We start from the raw sequence: 14,032 nt of genomic DNA, 5'->3' as shown, positions 1-14,032 counted from the left end.
GAGAAGACAGAGAGGATGTGGATGGACTCAATTTAATAGGCTGAAGTTCCCCAGATCTGGAGATACAGTGGATTGCAGTGTGGGAATGGAGACACCAAGGTTTCTGCCTTAGGGACAAGCAAGATGGTGGTAGCCTTGGACAAGATGAGAGCCCTGGAGGTGGTTTAGGGAAGAAAATGATGGAACAGCCTCGGACTCTGTGTGTGGGTCATAGCTATGAGATAGCCCAGAACAAGCTGAGGAGGCAGCTGAATGAACAGGAATGACTCCTGCCTACTTGTCCAGTGGTCTTCGCTTCCTTCACACTTGCCAAGAACTTAGAACCAGGGGAAACCCCTCTCCCATTTAAGTCCAGGTGAGGAAACATTCGGAAGTCTTACTTGACACCAAAGACAACAAATTTTTGAAACACATCAATGCAAAGGGTCAAGAGGACAGAACTGTAACTCAGGTCAGAGTAGTATGTAAGTGATAGCTGTGAGGGCTGATGAAGGACTCCTGGGACCAGTGAGGGGAGCCCCTCACCTCTGAGCACGTCATTAGGGTAGGCAGCATAGATTCTGCCTCAGTTGCCCCTGGAGGCCCCAGCAAATCTGGGACTGAATGGACCTGGGTGGAGCTTGTTGGGCAATTCTGATATTCCCTGGAGAGTGTTCTGCAATAATCCCAGTAAGAAAAATACTTCTTAACTCACTGTGGGCTATGGGCTAGGCACTGTCTCTGTGCTGTCTCATTCCATCTCACAACTGCCTGCCCAGACAGGCTTTGTTGGCCCTACTTTAGGGATGGAGGAGCAAGATCCAGAGAGGTCAAAGGTAATCATGCCAAGTCCAAAGTCCCAGGTCAGTATGAGGAAAGAGGACTCCAATGGAGAAGCCCTTTTTCATTAAACTCAAGCAACTGGCCTGGGCTCTATTCCAGAGAGGAAGGTTTACAGCCACATGCCTACACAGAACTCTGCTCACCCACCTCTGAGAAAGTCAGTGAGCAAAAATCAGGCCCCACTCCCCAGGGAAGGAGAGTTACATCTGCCCCATGGACCTCAGAGCCCCAACCCCTTCCTTCCTCTCAAGGGGAAATGAGGGCGAAGGACAGCTTGGCTGCCACAGGCATCATGCTTCATGGAAAATTCTTTGGCTAAGCACAGACAGAACCCCCAGTTTATAGGTTTACTGGCATCAAGAGCCCTGTCTCATTCTTCCCCCTGTCCCCGCGGACAAAGAGCTGGGTGTGTTTCCTTTCAGCCACTCCAAATTATATACAACAGCCTTACTCCACATGAAACAAGCATCTGAGAAAGAAGAGAGGCTTAACATTTTTCTCCCTTAAGTCCCAGCCCATCCCGGGGGTGGTCTAAACCCCTATCGCCCAACACCACCCCGTACAAGACACGAGCAACTTTTCCACCAGCACCGACCAGCGCTCAAGACATTCTGTATTCTCCTTGCAGCCACTTGCCTGGGGCGTGCTGGCCTTGACCGGAGAAAGGTCATCGGCCGCCGAGTGCCTGCAGAGCAGACTACCTTGGGGAAGGCGGGGGTGGGGGGTGGGAATGGAGGCTACACTCCGGAGAGATTTCCCGAAGAGTCTACACCGCACCTGGGATGCGAAACGTGTTAAAAGAAATGGCCCCCGGCGCGACCACGTTTACCGGGAAATCGTGCACTGCGTTGGAAAGAGGCCCCCCCCACCGCACCCCGGCAGGACTCGTACCTCCCACGTCCGCCGCAACCCCCGTGGCCGAGCCCAGAGCGCCACCCACCCCCGCCGCCCCCCGAGAACTAGGCCAGCAGCAGCGGCAGCGGCCGCGCCGAGCCGTCCAGCCTGCGGCGCCCCGCCCCGCCCGCGTCTCCGCGTTCTCAGGCCGAATGCCCGGGGCCCGGGCGGCCGCTGCCATTGGTCGGCGGCCACGTCCGTCAGCGGGCGGCACGCCGGCGCAGAGCAAAGGCTACATTGTAACAAGGCAGGCGAGCGAGCGAGCGAGCGGGGCGCGGGCGGGGAGGAAGGAGGCGGAGGGGCGGCCCCCGAGTCCCGCAGCGGCGGCGGCGGCGGCGGCAGCTACCTGCCGAAGGGTTAACCCACCTCGGGCCGGGGCGAGCCGCACCCCCACCGCCACCACCCCGCTCCTGCGCCGCCCGGACCCCCCCGCGCCGCGGGCGCTGCACCCCCGGCCGCCCGCCGCCCCCGCGGCCGCTCGCAGCCCCTGCCCCGGCCGCCCCCCGCGCGCGCGCGCGGGCGCGCGCTGGCAAATTGCCGAGCGCTTTCCGAAGCCATTTTCAATGGCCACAGTGGCTACCGGGGCTGACTCACCTTCCCGGGAGCGCCGCGGCAGCCGCGGGGCCCGGGCGGCGCGGGCGGGCCCGGGCGGGCGGCTCGGCGGAGGCGGCGCGGCCCCGGCTGGCGGCCCCCGCGGCGGGAGCGGCCGCGCTGCGGGCGCGCTGGGCCGCGGCAAAGTTTCAGCGCCAGCCTCGGCGCGGCGGCGGCGGCGGCGACTCGCTGCTGCTCTCCTCCCCTGCTTTGACCACCATCTTATTAGTACAGGAAATGACATGGAAAACGGAAGAAAGCGGCGTTTGGGGCAGACGCGGACCCCCCAATTCAGGGGCCCGGAGCCGGGACTCAGCAGCCGCGCGTCCCAACCCGGCCCCGGGAGAAAACTCCCGGGGTCCCCTCGGCGCCCCCGCCCCGCGCCCTGCCTGGAGGGGAGCGGGGGTGGGGGGAACCTGGTTCCTCGAACCCAAAAGGACAGGGCGACTTTTATAAACCAGCCCGCGGAGAAATCGAGAAAAAAAATAATAATGAAAAAAAGAAAAGGTTAAAAGAACTTTGGAACTGGGGCACTTTTTTTGTTTTTGGTCGGAATTAAAAGTTCTAGAATTTTAAAAAAGCCATTCCTTGAGGGGGCTCCCTGGCTCCCCCAATTCTGTTGCTGCCCCTTGTGAACCAAACGGGGGAGTAAATGTGTTGATATTTTTAACCCTTTCTTGGCTCCAATGCCCGCAACTGGCCCCCTCCTAATCCGGTTTAACCCTTTGAATGCCCAGCCATTCGGAATTACAAACTGAAGTTGTAAAGCCAGGTGCATGCCGCTAAAAGCTGGGGGAAGAGGGCTGGGGGGTTTCATTTGAAACGTTTAGCTATTTACGTGGGGCTGTGGTTTTAACGACGCGAGCCGCACGTGTTCAAATCGGAATGTGTTACCGGGATTGAGATCCTGAGAACCGGACTTGCTGGTCCCAGGCTGTCTTGGGAAAGATGTTTAAACCGAAAACGCTTGCTTGGGTCCTCAATTTCTTCATCCGTGAAATGGGATTCAACATCGCAGAGCAACAAGGGAGCAAGGAAAAGATCGGGCGGAATTTTCATAAAGACGGTGTTTAAAAGCTTGAAAGGCTTTACTCCACGCTTAGAAACTTGACGGGTTAGGATGGAGTAGAGAACACCGCGGGATGGCGTAACCAAGACAACTACTCCCAAAATAACCGCGTTCTTCTGGCGTTGTCTGCAAGGCAAGGGGCCCAAGTGCGAGATCTCTCCTGTCAGGGGAGGCTGTGCTGCTCTGGCTCTAAAACCGAGGTGTAACCTCTAGTAGAAAGTTGTCGGAGGAATTTGCCCTCAAGACCGCGCCGGGGCGGGGCGCTGCTTAGGGAGGGGCTTCCCGACCGTCAGACATCCGTGGAAGCCCTAAAAGTCTTGGCACAGGCGGTCTTCAGTGGGTACCGCCCCGGGGAGATGTCCTCTCGGGGATGGAGTTCCCTGTCAGAGCCTGAGTCCCAGATGGCATCCATGGTCAGACCCCAGGACATGCTCCTAGCTCTTGGAGTCTGGAAGTTGGGGGTTGAGGGGAGAAGCTCTGTATGTACCTCGTCTTTTTCCCTTGACTCTGGCATCACAAACACACCTTTTTGAAATCCCTCATCTACTTCCTGTGTGATCTTGAGTAAAGGACTTCCCTTCTCTGAGCCTCAGTTTCGTATCTGCAAAGTGGGACACAGGAATAACAACCCACATTGCCAGCTCCATGTGAGGAGCCATGAAACTGTTTAAAGAGCCTAGCACCAGACTGCTCACAGTAGATGCTCAAGTAACCATAATTAGCATCAGAATTATATGACTTTCAATATACCTGTAGAAAGTTTCCTGAGTGTCTTTCTGCTCAGTGCCAGGCGGAGTGTTGGGTACTGGGGAGTACCAAGATTAGTTAGACCTGGTCCTTTTAGGAGGTCGTGGTCTGGCCAGGAGATGGAGGAATTGGTAGTTAACTCAGATTAATTCAATAATTAATGCACAACTTTATACTGGAGGCCGGGTGCTTGGGCAGGGAGAGGAAAGGACACCAAGGAGGAAGCCATGTATTCCTTTTGAGAAGGATTCACCAAGGAAAGGGTGTCAGAGGTGGGCCTTGACAGGGGGGTTGGAATTTCCACCAGCGGTAGGATGGCGCTCCAGGAAGGCGAACAGCGCGGGCAGAGACCTGCAGGTCTCAAAGCGGCAGGGTGTGTAACACGCGGCCAGCTATGATGACTCAAGAGTGGGTGGGGCAGAGGAGCCCAGATGAGGCCAGAAAGCCAAGAGCTTAAAGAGAGAAGGTGGTCACAGCCTGCAAAAAGCAAAATGGTCTTTGAGAGAATGAGCTGAGGAGTGAGGCAAAGAGGAAATTTTTCCATGTGGTGATGGTTTTCTATTTAAATCTCCCCATCCATCTGGCTCAGCCTGGCTTCTCTTTGCCAGGAACAGTCGGCCTCCAGGCTCCAACTCTGGAGTGAGGCTGGGTCCTTGGGCATTGCAGGCCAGGAGTCGTCAGTCATCATGCTTGGTGGGCACAGAGAGTCTGCATGGTTCAGAGAGCCAGGTCTGAGGTCCAGCCTGCCACGCCCTGCCATGAAACCTGGGGCGCGTGACTCTTCTGTCTGAGCTCCAGCTTCTTTCTGTGCGACACAGAGAATTTGCACCAGGGGTCCTACCTTGTTCCCTCAAGAAGCTGCCCTATAGCCACATGATCAACACCACGGCTTGGGAAGGAATCTGAAACAAGACTGGGAGTGTTTCTGGGAGCCCAAGGCAGGCAAGGGCTGGCACAAATGCCCGGGGTCAGTGGGCAGAAAGTGATAATTACTTAAAGTGATTACCCCAGGGCCAGAAGGTAATCACTGTAGACAAGTGCTTCTTCCCTCTGCGGGCTGAGTTGGGCCTGAAACACGGAAGTAAGGATGAAGAACTCCACTCAGATCCCCTGAGAACTAGTTGGGGGTCGGGCGGTACAAAGAGGGTTGACATGAATAGGGCACATGACACGCACTTTCAGGGACCTTACCATTTGACTCTGTCAGTAATCTGAGCCAATCGGCATCATTGCTGTTTTTGCAGACAGGGACGCCATGCTCAGAGAGGTTAAGAAACTTTCCCGAGGCCACACAGCTAATTAGAAGTACGATCAGATTCACACCCAGATCTGACTCCATTGCTCCGTGCTCTCCACCCTTGGACATTTCTGGTTTGTCATCCTTCTCCATAAGACAACTTTTTAGCCTAACAGTTGGTAAAATATTTCCCTGGTTTCTCCCTTGTGCATTTCACACAATAGGAGCTGACCAGAACTTTGCAATGGGAGGTCAGGCTCTTCATGATTGCCCCCTACAAAAAATTTACCAGCAATCCCAGTCACTTCCAGGTCCCTGTGAGGACACTGACATGTTCTAAATGAATGAAGCTCAACTCTTCGGAAAGAAAAGCCGATCTGAGACCTTTCTCATCTACTACTGATACCCAAGTGAAACATTGATGCAACGAGCTGCAACTTAAATGCCCCTGGATCACTGGAGATTCACTTCCACATTTGCTGTGAAGCAAGGACGAGTGTTAATTGCATCAATCAATGACCCTTCTGAAAGCCTTGAGGGAGAAATTTCATTCAGGATTTAGTGCCTGTAAAAAACAGACCAAAGATCAACTGCATTTCCCTCGAGGAACTGGCAAGCATCTCCCTTGCTAACAAGAAGAGCTGCATAACTGATCAGGTTTCCCTTTTTACACAGGTTGCCAGGAAGCTCAGGGCCAGATTCCACCCCCATTCCCAACAACTTTGGCAGTTGCTCCCTCCTCATTCCTCCTTTCCCACTTCTAATCCTACTAACTCAGCTTTGTTTTCTCTGCCTTTTATTAAAGATTCCGCCCCCCTCTTTAATGGCAAGAAATAAATATTTAAAATAAACCCACATTTGGAAGAGTTGCTGAAGGGAGCTGGATGCCATGGGCCTTGTGTTAAGCCAGGCATGGTTCTCTTCTGGTCTGTCTTGTCCACTCGCCCAACAGCTGAGGGATTCCTCTCTTGGAAGGGAGGAGGGACTGGCTTATAACCAAGGGATTCCTCACTCAGCTGCTGATGATGACTAAGATCAAATGCCCTGGGTCAGATCATCATGGCTATTTTTTGGTTCTGCTGACAAACAGCTTGCCTCTCTCCTGTCAACTGCCCAGGAAGCACAAACCTCCATCCCCTACCCCTGCCCCCCACCCCACCGACCCCGCCAGCCAAGATATCCCTCATTCGTACCTCCTGCTGAGTTTTGGCAGGAAATAGACTCCTCTTTTCTACAGAAGCCACTGCCCTCAATGGGCTGTCTACTGCATGCGAGGCAAGGTAAGATGATTCGGATGCAGGCTGAAGGTGAAAGAGCAGCTTTAGAACCTTGGACAGGGAAGGTCTCAGAGATGTGGCATCTCGTGGGAGTCTTGATCAATGGGAAGGAGTCAGCCCCATGCACGGTTGAGTAGTTGAGTCACCTCAGCAGAGGACACAGCCTGGGCAAAGGCCCTGAAGCAGAAGCTAGCCAAGCTTGTTGTATGGGGTGGCCCAAGGCTAGTGTGCAGAGCACAGTGTAGAAGGGGAGACGGAAGGAGACGAGCAGGAGAAGGGATTGGATCTAGGCCGTGCTTTTCCATGGTTTGGATTATTTGAACATCAGTAGCAGCCAGCGATCGGAGAAGGCGATGGCACCCCACTCCAGTACTCTTGCCTAGAAAATTCCATGGATGAAGGAGCCTGGAAGGCTGCAGTCCATGGGGTCGCTGAGGGTCGGACACGACTGAGCGACTGAGCGACTTCACTTTCATGCATTGGAGAAGGAAATGGCAACCCACTCCAGTGTTCTTGCCTGGAGAATCCCAGGGACGGGGAAGCCTGGTGGGCTGCCGTCTATGGGGTCGCACAGAGTCGGACACGACTGAAGCGACTTAGCAGTAGCAGCAGCCGCCAGCGATGCTGTACAGCTGGGGAAACGCAGGACCTCACTTATGTTTTCACACCATCACCTTGGCTGCCGTGTGGCTACTAACATTGCCCAAGTGCCAGATGAGTAGGTAGGTATGTTCATAACCATGTTATTTAAGTCCTCCCTCCTGCTTATGAGGTTGATGTGGACCTGTCTTTTATCTGGCTGCCTAGTGCCTGACTTCCCTTCCAGTGACTGGGGAAATTCCCACCCTTCTGAGCCCTGGAGGGACCCAGGGTGTACCTGCCCCCATGTCCACTAGAGAATCTGAAAACATCAAAAATTCCCTTTCAGGAGGTGCATAGCTCATGAAGGTGGGGTCCTTATAAATGAGATTCGCGCCCTTAGGAAAGAGATTCCAGAGAGCTCCCCTGACCTTCCCACCACAGAACACAAACAGAAGACAGCCATTCAAGAAGCAGGAAGTGGGTTCTCACTAGACCCAATCTGATCCTGGACTTCCAGCCTCCAGAACTGTGAGACATAATTTTCTGTGGTTTCTAAGTTGCCAGTGGTATTTTGTTGTACTAGCTCAAAGGTAAGGTACAGACACATGATGGAGCCTCAGCCGATCCCCCACCTTTGGACGGGACTCTAGTGACATGCAGAGACATGGACCATGGACTCCTTTCTGGTGAGTCGGGGGGCACTAGAGTCCGTTCTCGAGGGCAGGAGTGCCTGTAGCTGGATACGGAAGAGCTGCAGGGGCTGGTGGTGCCTGCCGGCAGTATTGGGCAGCGTCCGCACTGGCTCTGTGGCGTGGTCTTGGCTGTGACTGTTTGGATGGTTTGGACTATGACTGTCTCTGTGTACCCTGCGCTTGGTTCTTCAACTTTTCAGAGGGTCATGAGCTACCTGAACCCCTTTCAATAGGTTCCCTGTTGCTTAAATCAGTGTTGTTGTTGTTGTTCAGTTGTTAATTCATGTCCCACTCTTTGCAACCCCACGGGCTGTAGCTCTGTCCATGGAATTCTACAGGCAAGAATACTGGAGTGGAGAGCCATTCCCTGCTCCAGGGGATCTTCCCTACCTCACGGTCTCTGAGAACCAGGAATCCTGGGAGCAGCTTAACTAGGTGGTTCTGGCTCAGAATAGCTCGTGAGGTTGCAGTCTGCCAGGTTGTCAGCTGGGCTGAAGGCTTGCCTGGGGCTGGTGAGTCCACTTCCAAACTCCCTCACATGTAGGATAACCCATGATGCAAGTTTGCCCGGGAATGAGGATTCCCAGGATATGGGATTTTCAGCTTTAAAAGCTGGTTGGCTCCAGGTAAACCAGGGCAAGTTGATCACCCTGTTCCTGTGGTTGTTGAAAAGAGAGCTTAGATTCTTGATTTGGGCATCTCAGTATCACTGCTCCTGATACGGCAGCTGGTCTTCCTTGGAGTGAATGATCAGACAGAGAGAGGCAGAAGAAAGTCATCGTCTTTTATAACCTAACCTCAGAGTGCATACTATTCCTTCTACAGTATTCTACCGTCAACTACAAATTGCTGCTTGTCAAGGGCATTTAAAATTCTTAAAGAGCTGGGAATACCAGACCACCTTACCTGTCTCCTAAGAAACCTGTATGCTGGTCAAGAAGCAACAGTTAGAACCTTACCTGGAAGAACTGACTGGTTCAAAATTGGGAAAGGAGTACGTCAAGGCTGCATATTGTCACCCTGTTTATTTAACTTATATGCAGAGTACATCATGTGAAACGCTGGGCTGGATAAATCACAACCTGGAATCAAGATTTCCAGGAGAAATATCAGCAACCTCAGATATTCAGATGATACCACTCTAATGGCAGAAAGTGAAGAGGAACTAAAGAGTCTCTTGATGGTGAAAGAGGAGAGTGAAAAAGCTGGCTGAAAACTCAGCATTCAAAACACTAAGATCAGTCCCATCACTTCATGGCAAATAGGAGGGGGAAAGTGGAAGCGGCGACAGATTGTGTTTTCTTGGGCTCCAGATTTTGCAGCCACAAAATTAAAAGATGCTTGCTCCTCGGAAGGAAAGGAAGAGATGTCACTTTGCCAACAGAGGTCCGTATAGTCAAAGCTACTGTTTTTCCAGTAGTCATGTACAGATTAGAGAACTGGACCATAAAGAAAGCTGAGCCCTGAAAAATTGATGCCTTCAAATTGCGGTGCTGGCGAAGACTCTTGAGGGACTGAACAACAAGGGCGTTTGCCATCTGCCTCTGCAGAGATTGATCCCATTGCTGCTGCAGCTCTTGACCTTCAGCATGCCCTGAAGGGAATCCAGGGTGGAGAGTGAGGCAAGTCTGTGCTCCAGGGAAACTGGTGGAACAGGTCTTTGTTGTTATTCAGTAGCTAATTCCTGTCTGACTCTTTGCCACCCCATAAACTGCAGCATACCAGGCTTCCGTGTCCTTCACTATCTCCTGGAGCTTGCTCAAACTCATGCCCATTGAATCAGTGATGCCATCCATCCATCTCATCCTCTGTTGCTCCCTTCTCCTGCCCCCAATCTTTCCCAGGATCAGGGTCTTTTCCAGTGAGAAGATCTTCTTCGCATCACGTGGCCAAAGTATTGGAGCTTCAATTTCAGCATCAGTCCTTCCAATGGATATTCAGGGTTGATATCCTTAAGGATTGATTGGTTTGATCTCCTTGCTGTTCAGCGGACTCTCAGGAGTCTTCTCCAGCACCATAATTGGAAAGCAACAATTCTTCGGCGCTCAGCCTCCAGACAGCCTTAGACATATATCTTATGTGCTTCTCTCATTATTCCTTTGAAATAATTTCCAGAAGTGGACAAAGCATGTGCCCAGCTTCACATCCTGAAAAATTTTGCCACATTGCCCTCCAGAAAAGTGGTACCAATGTCAGTTCTCATTGGCTTTGTGAGAGCCTGCTTGTTTCTCTAAACCCTTACGCTGAACATCATCCATCTGCTTAATCTTCAGTAATTTGATGTGAAAGAGATCTGTCTCATTGTTTCTTTAAATCACATGGTATTGATAGCAAGATGAGCATATTTTCATGTATTTATCAATCGTGGTGTCTCATTTGTGAATTGCTTGATCACATTCTTTGTCTAAGGTTGGGATCTGGTGTCTTTTTTATTGATTCATAAGTGTAGTTTACATATTAAGGATAACAAAAGTCTTTGAAATTCTATCACTGTTTTCTCAGTTCAGGAACATTTGTAAATGTATTTATGATGTTTTTTGCTATATGAAAATTTAAAGGGTTTTGTTTTCTGCTGTCAGGAAGACTTCCTCCTTCAGAAAATTGTAAAAATATTCTCTTAGATTTTTTCCTAATTTTAACATTAAAAAAAAATTTGGCCCATCTGGAATTTATTTTGGTGCAGAGTGTTAAGATGGAGATTGAACTTTTTTTCTTTAGTGAATAAGTAGTTGTCCTAACACCAATTATTGGGTCATTCATCTATTTCTCATTGTTTTACAGTGCCATCTGTATCCCATGTTAAATTTCCGTATCATAACAAGCCTATTTCTTCTCTATTATATATCATTGATTATTTGCACAGTACCAAACTGTTCACATTACTATAGCTTTATACTATATTCTAGTATTAGACAGGACACAGCCTCCACTTTAACTAACTTGATCTAATTCCCAGAGGCAGAGATTTTAACTCCTAGATGATATTTGCCTTCACGTTCTAAATCATATGTTTTTATTGCTAGCTGTTGAGTAAGTAATTTCAAACATCATCTGTCGATTTTCTGACATGGAAGACGAGTCTCCCACTCATTCACACTCCCGATTCGATGATGCCCCACCCAACCCCACCCTGGGCTCAGTCTGGTAACATCTTCATGGTGATCTGTGTCCCTGAGCAGGGTCTTCATTGTAATGAGCGTGTCAGTGTTGCGAATTGCTAAGCCAAGAACACACTGGTATTAAACTGCCTTGATTTTACAGCTTTTTGTTTTTCCTAGAGTTCATAATAGACCCATTTTTTTTGCATTTGCTTAGTTTTTTAACATTTAAGATTTTATTCTAATGTTGTAGAATGCCTTTCATTGCAATTTTCAACACCCTCAAACCTTTTAGATTATCTATCAGAGCCTTTTGTTTTTTCCTACACTTTTTTTCTTACATGGTGGATCAGAAATCTTTCTGAAAAGAGTCAGATACTGAATACTGTAGGTTTTATGCGCTGCCTGGAGTCTCTGTCACATATTCTTGGTTTTTACCACATTATTTATTTGTTTTTACAACTCTTTCTTCAGGATGTTTTGAGATTCATTTATGTTGTTGCTTGAGCCAGCAGTTTGTCCATTTTCAGTATTGAGTAGCATTTCACCCCATTGATATACCACAGGGTTTTTTTGTTTGTTTGTCTGTACTTTCTGGGAGATTTCCATGACCTTGTCTTTCAATACTTAACCTTTTTCTTAAAAAATTTCAGCCTGGGGACTTCCCTGGCAGCCCAGTGGTTAAGACTCCCGGCTTCCACTGCAGGGGGCGTGGGTTAGATCCTGATCTGGGAACTAAGATCCTGCACGCTGTGTGGGGAGAGGCCAGTATATATACATATGTGTATATATATGTATGTATTCAGCTTTCATAGGCTGAATTTCCATCAAGAAACAAGATCTGTTCTTTGTTTCTTATAGCTTCTTTTCTTTTTAATGGAGGCAATGTTTTTTCTTTAGAAATATCCTCTTCCCCCTCCTATTCTGTGAATTAGCTGCTTTCTTCAACTTCTTTCTCTCCTATTTATTGTATTCTCTTTCACAGTAGGATTGTCTTCAGATGTCCAGCAATCCTTGGCTGTCTTTCGTATTTGAGAGTGAAGCTCCGAGTGTCCTCTGGGAGGTGTCGGGAGGGTGGGATTTGTGCACAGGGCTTACTGGAAGCTGAAGTTGGCTGATGCCCCTGGTGGTACAAGTCTTCACTGCATTTATAAAGAATGTTCCTCCACCCTGCTACCAGGGGACGTGTGTGCAGGGGACATGGGTGGGAGTTGGGGGCAAGTCCAGGCAATGGCACCCCACTCCGGTTCTCTTGCCTGGAAAATCCTGTGGATGGAGGAGCCTGGTAGGCTGCAGTCCATGGGGACGCGAAGAGTCGGACACGACTGAGCGACTTCACTTTCACTTTTCACTTTCATGCATTGGAGAAGGAAATGGCAACCCACTCCAGTGTTCTTGCCTGAAGAATCCCAGGGGCGGGGGAGCCTGGTGGGCTGCCATCTATGGGGTCGCACAGAGTCGGACACGACTGAAGCGACTTAGCAGCAACAGCAGCCAGTCCTGGGCTGACTTCAAAGTGATGCCAGAGCAGAGGGACCTCTAGTTTGGGACCTGAACGAGGAGGAAGCTGGAGGTCTCTGATGTCTCCTTACTCATCTGCTTTCAATTCAGCGCCTTTCCACCTTCCTCAGTGCCTGCTGAAACCAAGTTAGACTTTCTGTGTCCATTTCTTTAGAAAAGGAATCTCTAGTGGTCTTCAGGAACAGGAGAAGGATAGCCCCTTGGCTGCCATGGGTGTGCTTGGGACCGGTAATCTTGGGGTCTCACTGCATCTTGTACAAGGTTTTGAAAAAATATCCCTTTATTTTCAGCCACAGGCTTCACCACAACTTTCTTAGGTCCTTTCTATTCCCGAGCTGTTCAGTGGTGGCAAACAAATTGGCTTCCTCCTTTCCCGTGGCCTCCACCAGACACTCAGACTTGGTTCTTGCTCCTCTGGTTCTGTGTCTCTTCCTCCAGCTGCCTCCCATCTGCTCACCTAGAGATCTTAGGTTTCCGATGCATCCTCTTCTCACGCAAGGTGGATTTAGTGTTGCCTTTTTTTTTTTTTCCTCTACTTTTGGTTTGGGCTGATCTTCAAGACGAGAGGAGGTGGAAACTCTGCACTTCACCTTAATTGGTAGGCACCCATTAATCGTAAATAGAAAATTTGTCTTTTGTCATCCAGGTATCATTTCAAGTAAACTTCAAAGTTGAAAGTTTCTCCTTTTTTCCACCCCCCACCCCCTCAAAAATATCTCATTGGGATTTTTTATTTTTAGAACATATTTTTTTTTAATAGTTTTAGATTTACAAAAAAAATCAGAGAGCGTTTCCATGTATTCCTCAGTCCTTTTCTCCTGTTGGCATCTTTCATCCGTGTGGCACACTGGTTGCAATTCCTGAACCGATGTTCATACATTATTATTAACTGAATGTGAATGTGAAGTCGCTCAGTCGTGTCCGACTCTTTGCGACCCCATGGACTGTAGTCTACCAGGCTCCTCTATCCATGGGATTTTCCAGGCAATAGTACTGGCATGGATTGCCATTTCCTTCTTCAAAGGATCTTCCCAACCCAGGGATAGAACCCGAGTCTCCCGCATTGTAGACAGACGCTTTACTGTCTGAGCCACCAGGGAAGTCTATTATTAACTGAAGTTCATCGTTTATTGAGATGTCATTACTTTTTGCCTCATTCTTCTGGAACAGTCATTCTTCTGTGCCAGGATCCCACCCAGGAGACTGCATCTCCTTGGGCTGCTCTTGACTCTGACGGTTGCTCAGGCTTTCCTTCTTTTTGATGGCCTCGATTTTGAAGAGTATTGGTCAGGCATTCCGTAGAATGCCTCTCTATCATAGTTTATCTGATGCCTTTCCCAAGTTTAGAGCCGGATGATGGGTTTGGGGGAGGAAGCCATCAGGATTTTGATGAAATGCCATTCAGTTGGTAGAATAATTGGAGGAGAATTGACATTTCTACAATATCGAGTTTTCCTTCAGGGATGTGGCCCATTTCTCCTTTGTATTCAAGTCTTCTTTTA

At 49.7% G+C, this 14,032-nt stretch overlaps 1 protein-coding gene across 2 annotated transcripts in view; it reads right to left on the bottom strand.

The window, feature by feature from the left end:
- PRDM11 (PR/SET domain 11) overlaps positions 1–2,595 on the bottom strand; it is an 85,953-nt gene extending 83,358 nt beyond the window's left edge. The window contains exon 1 of one of the 2 annotated variants that reach the window (XM_069555532.1): positions 2,311–2,595. The gene's annotated coding sequence lies outside the window, so the exon portion shown is untranslated. The remainder of the gene's footprint in view (positions 1–2,310) is intronic. The other variant, XM_069555530.1, reaches the window with a different exon arrangement.
- Between the last annotated feature and the right edge of the window lie 11,437 nt (positions 2,596–14,032).

This window comes from Ovis canadensis, chromosome 15, assembly GCF_042477335.2.
Source record: "Ovis canadensis isolate MfBH-ARS-UI-01 breed Bighorn chromosome 15, ARS-UI_OviCan_v2, whole genome shotgun sequence".
Classification (NCBI taxonomy): domain Eukaryota; kingdom Metazoa; phylum Chordata; class Mammalia; order Artiodactyla; family Bovidae; genus Ovis; species Ovis canadensis.
This window is presented reverse-complemented; position numbering and strand designations above follow the sequence as displayed.